This window comes from Paroedura picta, chromosome 6, assembly GCF_049243985.1.
Source record: "Paroedura picta isolate Pp20150507F chromosome 6, Ppicta_v3.0, whole genome shotgun sequence".
NCBI lineage: Eukaryota > Metazoa > Chordata > Lepidosauria > Squamata > Gekkonidae > Paroedura > Paroedura picta.
In genome coordinates, this window is record NC_135374.1 from 74,993,488 (window position 1) to 75,006,340 (window position 12,853).

General features: G+C 41.6%; 1 protein-coding gene across 2 annotated transcripts in view; it reads left to right on the forward strand.

The window, feature by feature from the left end:
• Positions 1–12,853, forward strand: part of BCLAF3 (BCLAF1 and THRAP3 family member 3) — a 49,785-nt gene that overhangs the window by 5,502 nt on the left and 31,430 nt on the right. Inside the window, exon 1 of one of the 2 annotated variants that reach the window (XM_077343088.1) lies at positions 7,588–7,690. The exons of the other annotated variant lie outside the window; for it this stretch is intronic. The gene's annotated coding sequence lies outside the window, so the exon portion shown is untranslated. Of the gene's footprint in view, positions 1–7,587; positions 7,691–12,853 lie in introns of those variants that run through there. 2 annotated transcript variants of the gene reach the window in all.

Sequence of the window (12,853 nt, forward strand, 5' to 3'; positions counted from 1 at the left end):
TAGTTCCTTGACCTGACATTGTGAGTTGGATCCTAACCGTTTTTCTGCTGTATCAAAAATAAGAATGTCTTTGAAAAGGCTGCTTAGTGGCTTATGGTACCTGCATGGCTAAAAAGCTCCTGTTGCATTAGCAGGAAAGCTGGTAGGATCAAATCTAATTTGGGCTCATGCCAGTCCCTCTAGCATCTACCTATTTGACTTTTACTACTCTTCAGTATTATCCTTCTGGAAGAAGTAAACACTCCCTATATGTAGAGCTTAATTTCCTAGGAATAGATGGGCCTGCAAGGTATTCATATTATTGCAGTTATGAGATTGCATTATTAATTAAATTATTGAAATTATATTGAAGTTTTTTTGTAAACTTTTGTTTTGTAGACTGATTAGAACAGCTTCCCTATGAATTATGTGTGGGCTTTCTAGGATTATAAATATAATAATAGTATTCTAGAACAGTGATTTTCACCCATGTGAGGTCTCAAGGTGAATTGGTGAGATCAACTGCTGGATCACTAGGCCCTATAATGCTGCCTTTCTGGCTGCTTGTGGAAGGACTTGTTGCCTTGCACATACATTTTGAGAGAGTAAGGGTATTGTACCTCCTGCTTCTTTTTTGCACACATGCTGCAAATAGCAGGACTGTTAGGTGATTTCTCAAGTAACACAAAAGATTCCCTTTCAGCATAAGCAGGTTCAGAGATTTTGGAGCTTCCATTTCCTGTCACATGACAGTAATGATATTCAGCTTCCTGCCACATGCTTTCTGTTCATTGAGTCCCAAAACATTGCCTGGGGGTAAAAGTGACTCCAGGTTTTGGAATGGTTGAAGGCCGTATCAGGGTGGTGATGTGAAGGCAGCCAATTAATCTATCCAGCCACCTCATTCTCTGTCGTCCCTTCTTCTTTTGCCCTCAGTCGCTCCCAGCATTAGGCTCTTCTCCAGGGAGTCCTTCTTTCTTATGAGGTGGCCAAAGTATTTGAGTTTCATCTTCAGGATCTGGCCTTCTAAGGAGCAGTCAGGGCTGATCTCCTGAATAGGGATGCAAGATGAGAAATATTTAAAATTAAAAATATTTTAAAAACCAGCCTTTCTCAAGAAACCCCGGAAACATCCTTCAGGCTTTGAGAAACCTCAGAAGTGGCAAGATCATCCAGAATACAGTTGGGAAGTATAACTGTGTACACACCTGCCAGGGGCCCCTCCCCTTCCCCCCTGGCCTTGAGGCACAACCTTGGCCACTTTTTAGGACAGGGGCAGGTTGACATAACCATATATGGTTATATCTCCTGATAAACGTTTAAGAGATTTAAAAAAAATATTAAATACCAACTGCCACCCATTCTGGAAACCTAGGGCTGTCAAGAAACCCCAGGGCTTCAAGAAACCCTGGTTTGAGAAAGCCTGGTCTGTATAGTTCTGTAAACATTAAACTTACTGCCAGTCAATTTCATTGCATGATCATGACTTCTTGTATTGAAGGAGGTTTTTCTCCCCATTTCCTCACAGTGTGCATAATGATATGGTACTCAGAGTGACAGACTAGGATATGGGGGACCCAAGTCTGAATTGGCACTCTGACCTGGAAGATTGTCCAGTGACCTTGGGCCAGAAACACACTCTCGACTCAACGTACTTCACAGGGTTGTTGTGAGGATAAAGTGGAGGAAAACAGTGTAAGCTGCCTTGTGGCTTCATTGGGGATAAAGTTGGACTATAAATGAAGGAGATAAATAAGCAGCTAGCTAGGGGCATTCCTAATCCTCTGCTGCTGTCTTATATTTTCATTTGTGCTTGCTCAGAATAAGAGAGCTAGTGCAGCATGTGCTGCCTAATCCTGAGCAAATGTGGGGTTTGTGGCCTTGGGCTTTGAGATGCTTGTGCTATTAGCAAGAAGTACTGGCAAGGGCTCATGTATCACATTATGTTCTGCTGTGGCTATTTGCGTTTGTTCTGCAGGGGACTACTTGTGAATTTTTGTCTTGTTTCTCCACTTACCCCTAGTCTATTGTTAAAAGGTAAAAATGTTTACTTTGAAGGAAACCCCATTGATTTTCGTTGAACTTTCTCCCAAGTAACTGTTCAGCATTGCACAGGCTAGGAGTGAAACCAATAAAACAATTCAAGTCAGAGATTCTTTGTTTTAAACTATGAGTTTTGGCTGACTTTGAGATGTGAAGTTAGGGGGGAGGGAAACAGGGGGGAAAGGGGGGTTCAGAGTGCTTTTTCTTTTCTTTTTTCAGTAGAAAAATTGATTTGGGGAGCACTGGAAACATATTCTGAAATGTTTCTTTGAAATGATTTTTGTCAAGGTTTTATTCATGTTTATAGCAATCATTTTTTCCCAAATGAAAAATTTGGAGATTTGGGGAAGCACTGAAAACAAAGTCATTTTCTTTTGAGATGAGTGAAAAACCTTTAAGACAAAGTTTTATTAACTCAAAACCTATAACATGGAACAGTCTGCGAACTTTGCAGTTTTTCTTTTAAAATTTACAATTGTTTGGGAGCACTAAAGAAAACTCATATGAAGGTTTTATTTTTTTTGAGAATGTAAATTGTGCTAGCATAGGATAAGGTGCAGCAGGGGACAACTCTCTCCTTCAGTACTGGGTATATTTGTAAATTAGCTTATAGAAAAGTAAGGCATTTATACTTTGAAATTTCATAAATATACCAACTGGTAGACTTATCTTAATTATGCTGTTTATATTGCAAAATAGATTTAGGTATGGTAGGAAAATAAGTATTGCATACATCTTGATTTTTCTCCCAATTTTCTGTGCCCCCCATAAAAAAAACCCGGGGGGTATTTTTTCCTCCCATGGTTTTAGCTTTTTTAAAACTTTACATTTCTAGGTTTGCTTACTTTATACCTGGCTGGTGTCCTTAGTGTAAAAGTTCTTGTTTGTCATAGAATCATAGAGTTGGAAGGGGCCATACAGGCCATCTAGTCCAACCCCCTGCACAACGCAGGATTAGCCCTAAGCATCCTAAAGCATCCAAGAAAAGTGTGTATCCAACTGCCAGTGAGGGAGAGCTCACCACCTGTCCAAAAGTCAACCCTGTTGATTTCCACTGGAATTTCTTGTCTGCTTGTAGATGTACTTTTTATTCATTAATAATATGTAAGAATATCTATGTTGGATAGATAGATCCTGAACTTGTTAATTTTAAACCATAAAAGTTCTGATAGACTGCTCTTTAAGTTAAACTTAACATCTACAGTGAATGCAATTGGTTATACAGACTTTCGGAAAACACAAAACAAGCAGTCATTCTGCATGCATCTTCCTTTGATATTTGGGCAGAAGTCATTGGACATGACAGCAAGTAACAACAAAACTGTGTACAGATTTAAATGAAAAGATGCTACTTGTTATAGAACTGAACCTCTTCTAAATTCTGGTCGGCAACTATATACTGTGAATTAAAGAGTACAAGAAGCAACCATTTGGGTCTGCTATGTTCCAAATTACTCTTGTTAGGTCTGATTTTGATATAGGCATGCACTTAAACCCTAGGAGCTTAATTAGTTTTCTGATAGCAGGTTGTTAATGTAGTTGTGAATTTCCTGCATTCTTCAGGGGGTTGGACTAGTTGACCCAGAGGCTCGTTCCAATTAAGTGATTCTTGCAAGAACCTTAGCAACTTTAAATTTATTAGTAAATATAGAGCCCGTTTAAAAAAAATTAAAATGTAGACACTCTAGTATTAGCAAACACATAAAATACCACCCACTGATTCTACACAGTGATTACTATAGCCTATTAATTATTATTATTATTACATAGGCAATTTCTGCACAGTGATTACTATAGCCTATTAATTATTATTATTATTACATAGGCAATTTCTGCACATCAGTTAAAAAGTGCAATGTTGTCCCCTTCTTCTTTTGCCCTCAATCGCTTTTGCCACTCAACGCTTCGCCAGAAGCCCTGTCAGGTTTGCTGGAGGTGGCGGCCACCTGGGTTTTGCAGTTTCCCAGGCTTTTAATCCTGGGGGACTTCAACGTCCACGCGGAAGTGCCATCTTCAGGACTTGGTCTGGACCTGGTGTCATCCATGGCACCACTAGGGCTCTCGCAATTTGTTGCTGAGCCCACCTATCAGGCTGGCCATATCCTTGACTTGATCTTCAGTGCTGGGGTAGAGGTGGTTCTGAATACAGCTTAGGACATACCATGGTCAGACCACTGTGCCCTGCAGGCTTGGATCAAGATACCACCCCCTCCCCAGTTGGGTAGAGGGCGTATTTTTGCCCGCCTACAGAGACTTATGAACCCACTTGGTTTCCGGAGTGCTCTGCGGGACCCGATGCCTCCTGGCGTCTCGTTGGTGGCTCTGTTGGAGCACTGGCAGTCCTGCTTTGGGGCGGCCATAGACGAGATTGCCCCTAGATGTCCTCTCTGCCCTCAACTCAAACGGGCACCTTGGTATACTGGGGTGCTCCGGGAGAAGAAGAGGGACGTGAGACAACTAGAGCGAGTGTGGTGGAAGACTCATGACGAAGCTGCAAGAACATCTTATTGCACACTTATGAGGGCGTATGAGATGGCGGTGAAAGTGGCAAAATGTGAATTATTTGCCATGGAAATTGCATCCGAAAGCTCACGCCTGGCTCAATTATTTAGGGTAGTTCGGTCTCTTACCGCCCTTGAGGAGCGGCGCCAAAATGTTAGTCAATTGGAACTTGGCTGTGAGGCATTAGCAAGCTATTTTATGGAAAAAATCTTGTCGCTCCGCCACGACCTCCCTGCTACAATTGATACAGTAAATGAACTGGTGGCCTGTTGGCCACCTTTGGAGGTGACGTTTGATGGCTTCAGACTGATCTCTTTACCCGAAGTGAACAGATTGCTGGGCTACCACTTCGGCGCTTGATCGATATCATTCTAGCTTACATCCTGGCCACGGAGTGGAGACCGTGCTGGTTGCCTTGTTGGATAATCTTCATTGCCAGTTGGATCAAGGCGGGTCAGCCGTGCTAGTTGTATTAGATCTGTCAGCCACGTTTGACGTGGTTGACCATGACCTGCTGGCTCACCGCCTCGCCGGGACGGGGATAATGGGGCACAGCTTTGCGCTGGATACGTTCCTTTCTCCATAACCGGATGCAGAGGGTGGCAGTGGGGGATGAGCTATCGTGCCCTTATCAGCTCCCCTGTGGGGTCCCTAAGAGCGCAGTTATCTCCCCCATGTTTTTTAACATCTTTATGTGCCCTCTGGCCCAACTGGTGCAGAGCTTTCGGCTGGGTTGCCATCAGTACGCTGATGACACCCAGCTCTATCTCCTCATGGATGGCCGCCCGGACTCCCCCCCCCCCCAGATCCATTTGCCAGATGTTTGGAAACCATTGTTGAATGGTTTGAGCAGAGCCGCCTGAAACTCAACCCCTCGACGATGAAGGTCCTGTGGCTGGGGGGAAGGGGGCAGACCAGGAAACGCGCTTACCCACCCTGGCAGGGACGCAATTACAATTGGTCCAAAATGCAGCTGCTAGGGTCCTCACAGGAACACCGTGGAGGGCCCATATCCAGCTTGTGCTGAGGCAGCAGCACTGGTTGCCAGTAGCTGTCAGGATACGGTTCAAGGTTTTGGTTTTGATCTTTAAGGCCATACGCGGTCTGGGACCCGCATATCTGAGGGAACTTATGCCCCTTTCAGGGCCTTGCGCTCTGCGGGTTCTAATCTATTGGTCATTCCCGGCCCCAGGGAAGCATGCCTAGCCTTGACCAGGGCCAGGGCCTTTTCGGTCCTGGCCCCGACCTGGTGGAATGAGTTCTCTGAAGAGTTGTGGACCCTGCGGGAGCTTTCAGCATTCTGCAGGGCCTGCAAAACGAAGCTCTTCCACCAGGTCTATGGTTGAGGCTGGGCAGCAAGGACGATTGTGGCCCCTATAGGAGTGGCAGCTTTTGAGTTCCATCTGTCCCCTCCTCACCCTTCTCCCCCCCCCCCTGGGTGCATTGCTGGGGATGTTAGAGATGGGACGATGTTTTCACCGTATCTTTATTCTATACTGTTGATATTGTGGTATTTTATGGTTTTTATGTCAGGGGTTTTAATGGGGTTTTTAAATATTTTATCTGACACTTGTAACCCGCCACAAGCCTTCGGGGAGTGGCGGGAACTAAATCACAGAGTGAGTGAGTGAGTGAGTGAGTGAGTGAGTGAGTGAGTGAGTGAGTGAGTGAGTGAGTGAGTGAGTGAGTGAGTGAGTGAGTGAGTGAGTAGACCTGTCTTTGACTTGGTCATCAACATCTTCCCATAAAGGTTGAAGTTACAGTAAAAGAGAATAAGGCCTTGAAAAGGCTTTTAAATTAAATCCTTAAATCTAAAAAAGCATCTGATATGCAGTGCTTCTTTACCAGAAGTATGCCTTGAAACACATCCTGGTTTCCTGTATTTTAATTGTTGAGGCTTAAAGAAGCAAGGCTAAGATCCAAGTTGTTGTGCCTGAAAGGATTTTAGGATTATAGATTTTGGACAGATTTTAAACTATTGTTCTTTTGTCTTTGAAGAGTAGCAAAACAAATTATAAGCAATTTCCATAGTAAACTGTTTTCTCCTGAAAACTGCTTGTCTGGATGTTAAATCACTTGACTTTGGGGTGAATTTTAAAGGCCCAGCATTAAAATGTATGAACAATTTATTTCCACAAGGCAGAAGGAGTGTCTGCACTGAGATTATGCTGGCTCTGTTTATCCCAAAGCATGATGTCAGTCTTTCCCACGCTACCAATGTGCCTGGATGCTGATTTGGGCAAGAAAGCTTTTTTCTTGGCTGTGACTTCAGTCACACATATCCAGCTTCTAGTTTGGTAGAGCTGTGATTTTTATGATGATTTTCTTGGCTTTCTGTAATCATTTGGGACAAGGAGTAGGAAGGTTATTTTACTCGTAAATGACAACTCTGTGGAGTCTTGAAGTTTAGGATGCATTATTGAAATTGTAAATCACAGGGGAATACCACTCATCCATTGGGTAGGTGCTTTTATCCATTGGGTAGGTGCTTTTAAAAATAAAATGATGAAAAGAGATGGTAATGTTAATACGTTCTTTGTGGGAGTGGGAAAACTCTACCCTTTATGCAACCCTTTATGCAAGTACATATTAGGGAACTACTGAGTCCACATCCATATTCTGTAAATGGAAAATGGAGTTTGATGGAAAAGCAAAGGGAGTTTTTGAAATGCAGGACTTTTTAGAAACAACTACCGCTATTAAAATCCTCTAGATAAAAACAAAACCATCCTTGGTCTGGAAGACACTCAATCTCTGGCATTTTTGAACAAGTGAAAGAGAGAACTTCAGTGACCAAAGTCCTGTTGTTTATGCTTTGGATGTTTAGATTTCATATGGGAGATCGCTAGATATTTGGATAGTAGCCTTTGGATTCTTACTTATCATTTCCCTGAAATTTACTTTTAACATTAATAAACAGGCACTAAAGTCCTGAACTAGAGAAAGATAATTCAGTAGGATTTAAAAATAGAATAGAAACTGAACAATTTAAACAGAAATCAAATGTTTTACTAGTTCCATGTCGTTAACAGGGATCTAAAATTGTGTGTGTTTTTTGAGCAGTTGCCCATCTGACAAACTGCTTTGGAATCTAGAAACTTGCAAAAGCAGTTAATGATGAGGCATCGGATTCCACTGGCCATCAGAGAAAGAACATCCTTCAGTGGTAAGAACATTATTAAACACACCCAGGGTTACCCTCCTGTTACAGCTTTCTAGATCCTGGCCACTAATTATAGAATGTTTATAGATGCTCAGTCCACCTGTACTGATAATATATAAATTAATTAACCTAACAATAAAGTCAGTAGATTTATGTTCTTTCATCAAAGATGAATTTGAAATAAAAATATTAAAACATAATTCAAATGGGTATTTGAAAAGCTTGATTAGACCTCAATAATGATCCTGTGTATGTTTGGCAAAGGAAAAACTTCAGGCAGTTAAAGTTGAAATATAGGCAGATTTTCAAATTGAGCCCCGTAATGGTGGCCAAATTAGATGTAACTTTGAAGAATGTGTAAATATGGTGCAGTCATACACTGATTTAAGCCCTGCAGTGAAATAGTAGCTTAAATTCTTGTTCCTGAAACTTTGGTTCTGGCTTTGGCTTTGCAAAATCTTTAGTGGGCCTCCTGAGAAAGTCTTTGTTCTCATAGTGTAAGAATGTAGTGCCACTTAGTTGCACCTGTGCCCTTGAGAAGCCTCACACTATCTGCACCTACTGATAAGACAATTGGCTTCAGTTGTTCCCAGTTAACTTGTTGTGAGAAATGGGCCTTGAATGAGATGAGTCGACATTACATCATCTGCTTCAGGATTGGCTCATCTAACTTGACATTAGTAACCCTATTGGTTAATGAATACATTGTTAATTTGGATATTATTGATTTTTGTGCCCAAGACCCCATGTGGGAATCAGCCATAAAGGTTTTCTATTGTAACATACCGTTGTTCAGATTTTGGGGAAACCCTTGTCTGTGCCTTGTGAACCTGCAACTTTGAAATTCTGTCTTGTCATCCTGCCATTCTTGTGAGTATCTTGTGTTAGATATATTGTATAATGTTTTTTTAATCACTCCCAGTGTATAATTATATTTGTGCACTGTAATAAATACCAATTTATTTTTTAGAACTTTGTCATTTGATTCTGAGACAAGCTAAGACGAAGCCTAGCCTGCCTAACTTGTGCCATACTACCAACTAAGCCTTTTGATTGTGGGACTTGTCCCTGGACAGGGTCAAGCTCCCTGGTAATTCCTTGATAGGCTTCAAGACTGCCGCTGGGTCTTGGACGCCTAGGGACCCATTCAGAGGTGGTGGCAGACTACCAACCAAGGAGGATAGACTATCTGCCTTCTTGGGTTTTGTAACTGTTTTGACTTCTCGTGGGCCACCCTGTTCTCTAAAGTCTGTGGACTTGGCTTTGGGGAACTGGGGTGTGACCACAAGCCCATTACTTCAGTAGATTTAAGAGGAAGTAACACAGTTTAGGACTGCTTTTTTATTATCTAAAAGGAATATTGGGGATGGTTAGACCTGTCCCATTGCTGAGATTGCAACCCAAATCTCCCCTTTTCTGGTGAGTATGTTTTTTCAAAACAATACTAAATAAGACATCACTTGCATGAAGGTCCTTCTGTCCTTTGAATGTTTCAGAGCAAGGCAGCCAGAAGCCTTGATGGGCATTATCCCCAGCACAGGAGGAGAGTAATATTGAGGTGGGAGCAGCCTATTTGTCATCATTGTAGATCTTGGTGTGGTTGCAGTACATTTGTGTCAATTACAACCAGACCAAGAAGATCTGCAATGATGATAACTAGGCTACTCCCACCTCAGTATTACTCTCCTTCTGTGTTCCATGTCCAAACCTGGCCCTACTGTTGTCAGTGGTTCTGCTTCCCCCCCCCCCCCGCTTCGGCCCATACAACTTCCTCAGAATGAAAGCGAGCCGCACAAGCTGAAAAAAAGTCCAATTTTATTTTGTGTCACTGTTCATTCTCTCTGCTTGAGCAACACTGTAATCATGTACATAAACATGCTTGAAAGAAGCATATTTCAGAATCTGGAGCTGGGTTTTTTTTTTGGGGGGGGGGAGATGTTTTGCTGCTATATTAGAAATGAATATTCTTATTCAAAAGTTTACAAAGCATCCATAAATCTGTCATAGCTATTTCTCAGTATTATTTGTCAAACTCGGAAAAGCCCAAGGTTCCGTCACTTTCTAGCTGTCAGGATCTGCTAATACAGCAGCATCTCCTCATGGTTTCAGAGTGTGCTGAGGAACGTCATTGCTCTAGCCTGGGAAGAATGCAAGCTTTTGTTCAACTATGTTGTTTCACTTTGTACTGTACCTTTGATCTGTTGCATAGAATTGCTGGAGTTAGGTTGACAGGATGGTGCTGGAAGACGGAAGCAACTGAAGTGTTGCCTGTAGCTTGACCTTGGGTGCTGAAAGTGGCACCTGCATGTAACTGGGCAATTTGTTCTCTTGGGAAAGTAGTCAGCCCACCTTTTTAAAGTCAGGGTGTTTCAGTATGTCATGGGAGTGGGGGGCAGTGGGTGGGACGAATATATTGATCTGTATGTACCTAGCAAATCATTTTCAACAAGTAGTATCATGAACTCTGTTTAGCTTTATCAATAGATTGCTTTTGCTGATATGCCAGTCCAGTCTTATTGAGAAATTGGAGAGAAATGGAATGGGGAAATAGCAAAGGAAAAGGTGCAGTTATGCAGATGGAGGATTGCTCAGCCCCTAGCAACTTCCTCTGAGTTCTGTGACAAAGTGAATAGATTGCAGCCTAGGGCTATAAATTATTGTTTTCAGCGATAAGTATTTGTTTAATGTTTATATATTACTGTTAAAATAAACCTGGCAACATTATTTTGCAATCAGACATTACTTGTTTTTGTATGCAGTCTTTAACTCTGCTAATGCTTACTGCTTTGGCAATGTAGTTATCTAAGGACTGAGGGTGCTCCTGCAGCTTCTGTGCCAGGTAGGCGTCAGCAGTCTCAGTGACAGTGTCCTGATTTCTCCTTGCACTGCTTTATATTCCAGACAGTTCTTCTATTTTGAGTTGTGGGGAAGTAAGAAAGAGGTGGCTGATCAGTTGTCAGGTGGGCTGACTTCACATCTGATTACGCAGTGTTTAGACCTTGGTGGACATGCCACAGAGACGCTGCTCCTCACCCCTGTCCTGATACTCCATTGCAAGACTGCAAAAGTTCGTTAGTGTCCTGTCTGCTGAAATAGTAGCAATGAAACTTTGCCTCTCATTAGAATGCAGTCTGTTATAATATGCAAGATAAAGATAGCATTCTTGAGCTTGGGGATCTTTGGGTATGGTATGGGATAAGTTACCGAAGTGCTATATTCAGGGAGTCAGTGAAAATTGCTTAACCTCCTACAAAAGTTTGCTGCTTGTGAGAGAAGTTTAAAATGGTAGAATATTAGTAACAGTTCAGGGCATCACAGAGGTGATGGAGAAATTATCACAGTCAGTAGTGCTTTGGTAACTCAGGTGCAACAATCTGATGAAAGAACACAGAAGAGTATTCAAGAAGTATATCAAGAACTATCAGATGAATTATAAGTAATAAATACAAAATTAGAAGAAATTGTATCAAAGAAAAATAAGACAGTGATACACAATTGGAAAGGCAAGATTGTTAGATTGAGAAAGCTGCCAAAGAAATTGAAACCCTGGAAGTTCAATGTAGATCTAATTTGCATGTTAGAGACAGTTCAGAAAATTTTAGGAGGTAGAGCTTCCGTGGCCTACTTCAGAACTATTTAAAGATTCAAGGAGACTACCCTGATTTTGACCAGTTATTTGGAGTAAATTCAAGATCTGCCTTTTGCTCACAGGAAAACATGAAATTCTATATTAAAGAAGCAAAAAGAGTCTCCACTTAAAATAGCAGAAAAAGAAATGCAGATCTTTCAGGATCTACCAATAAGCATGTTAAGGAAAAGGAAAGTACTTGATTTTCTCAGACAGATTTTACAAAAGAAAGGAATAAGATACTGATGGAAAATAGAGGTATATCTACCAAATGGTAGAAGAATAATCATAACAGAAGAACAAACTAAGCAACTGGCTGAATAATTGCAAGCAGAGGAACCACATAAGGGAATCTGAGGGAAATTTTTCAAGAAATTCAAGGCAAACCTTCCGTGAATATTAATGAATTGAACTCTCCCTCTTAGAACCAGTTTTGTGTAGTGGTTAGGAGTGCGGACTTCTAATCTGGCATGACAGGTTCGATTCTGCGTTCCCCCACATGCAACCAGCTGGGTGACCTTGGGCTCGCCACGGCACTGATAAAACTGTTCTGACCGGGCAGTGATATCAGGGCTCTCTCAGCCTCACCCACCTCACAGAGTATCTGTTGCCGGGAGAGGAAACGGAAGGCGACTGTAAGCCGCTTTGAGTCTCCTTCGGGTAGGGAAAAGCGGCATATAGGGAAGAAAAGTTTCCTTATTCAGACAGCCTTTGTGATTACTTCCAGGAGAAAATTGGTACTTTAAAATATATTTTATTGCTCAAGACTTTTAGTCAAAGAGCTTTCATCAGATTAAATGAAAGAAGAAGAAGAGCTGGGTTCCTGCACCCTGCTTTTTACTACCTGAAGGAGTCTCAAAGCAGCTTACCATTGCCTACGATTCCTCTTCTGACAACAAATACCCTATGAAGTAGGTGATGCTGAGAGAGCTCTGAGAGAACTATTACTGGCCCAAGGTCACTAAGCTGGCTGCATGTGGAGGACTGGGAAATCAAACTCAGTTCTCCAACTTAAAGGTTGCTGCTCTTAACCACTAGACCAAGGAAGGAACATATTGAAGAATTTGAATCCTTCTCTGGCTGCAATATTAAAAGAGAATACTGAAATAATGTTGAAGTTTTTAGCACAAGAAGAAGAGCATAGAATGTATAGTTGCCACCATAAGGAGCATAGAATGTATAGTTGCCACCAGTTCCATTAAACATTTGGAAATGAATATGACTGAGCAAAATAGCTACCTTCTAAAAAATAATTAACAGAAGATCTGGATGTTGATACAAATTTTAAATTTCCTGGCCGGGCAAGATTTCTGCAATCAAAATGAAGGTATTGCCAAAACTGAATGCTTTGCTTCAAATGTTACCTATACATATAGAAGAAAGAGCATTGAAAGAATGGCAGAGATAAATAAATTTAAATAGAATGTTCCAAATGCAAAATTATATTGTCAAGCGGCTGGTTTGGATGGGATTGCTGATTGAATTAAAAAAGCAAGACAAAGAATTGGAAAACTCAAATCAGTGGATTTAGATGGTTT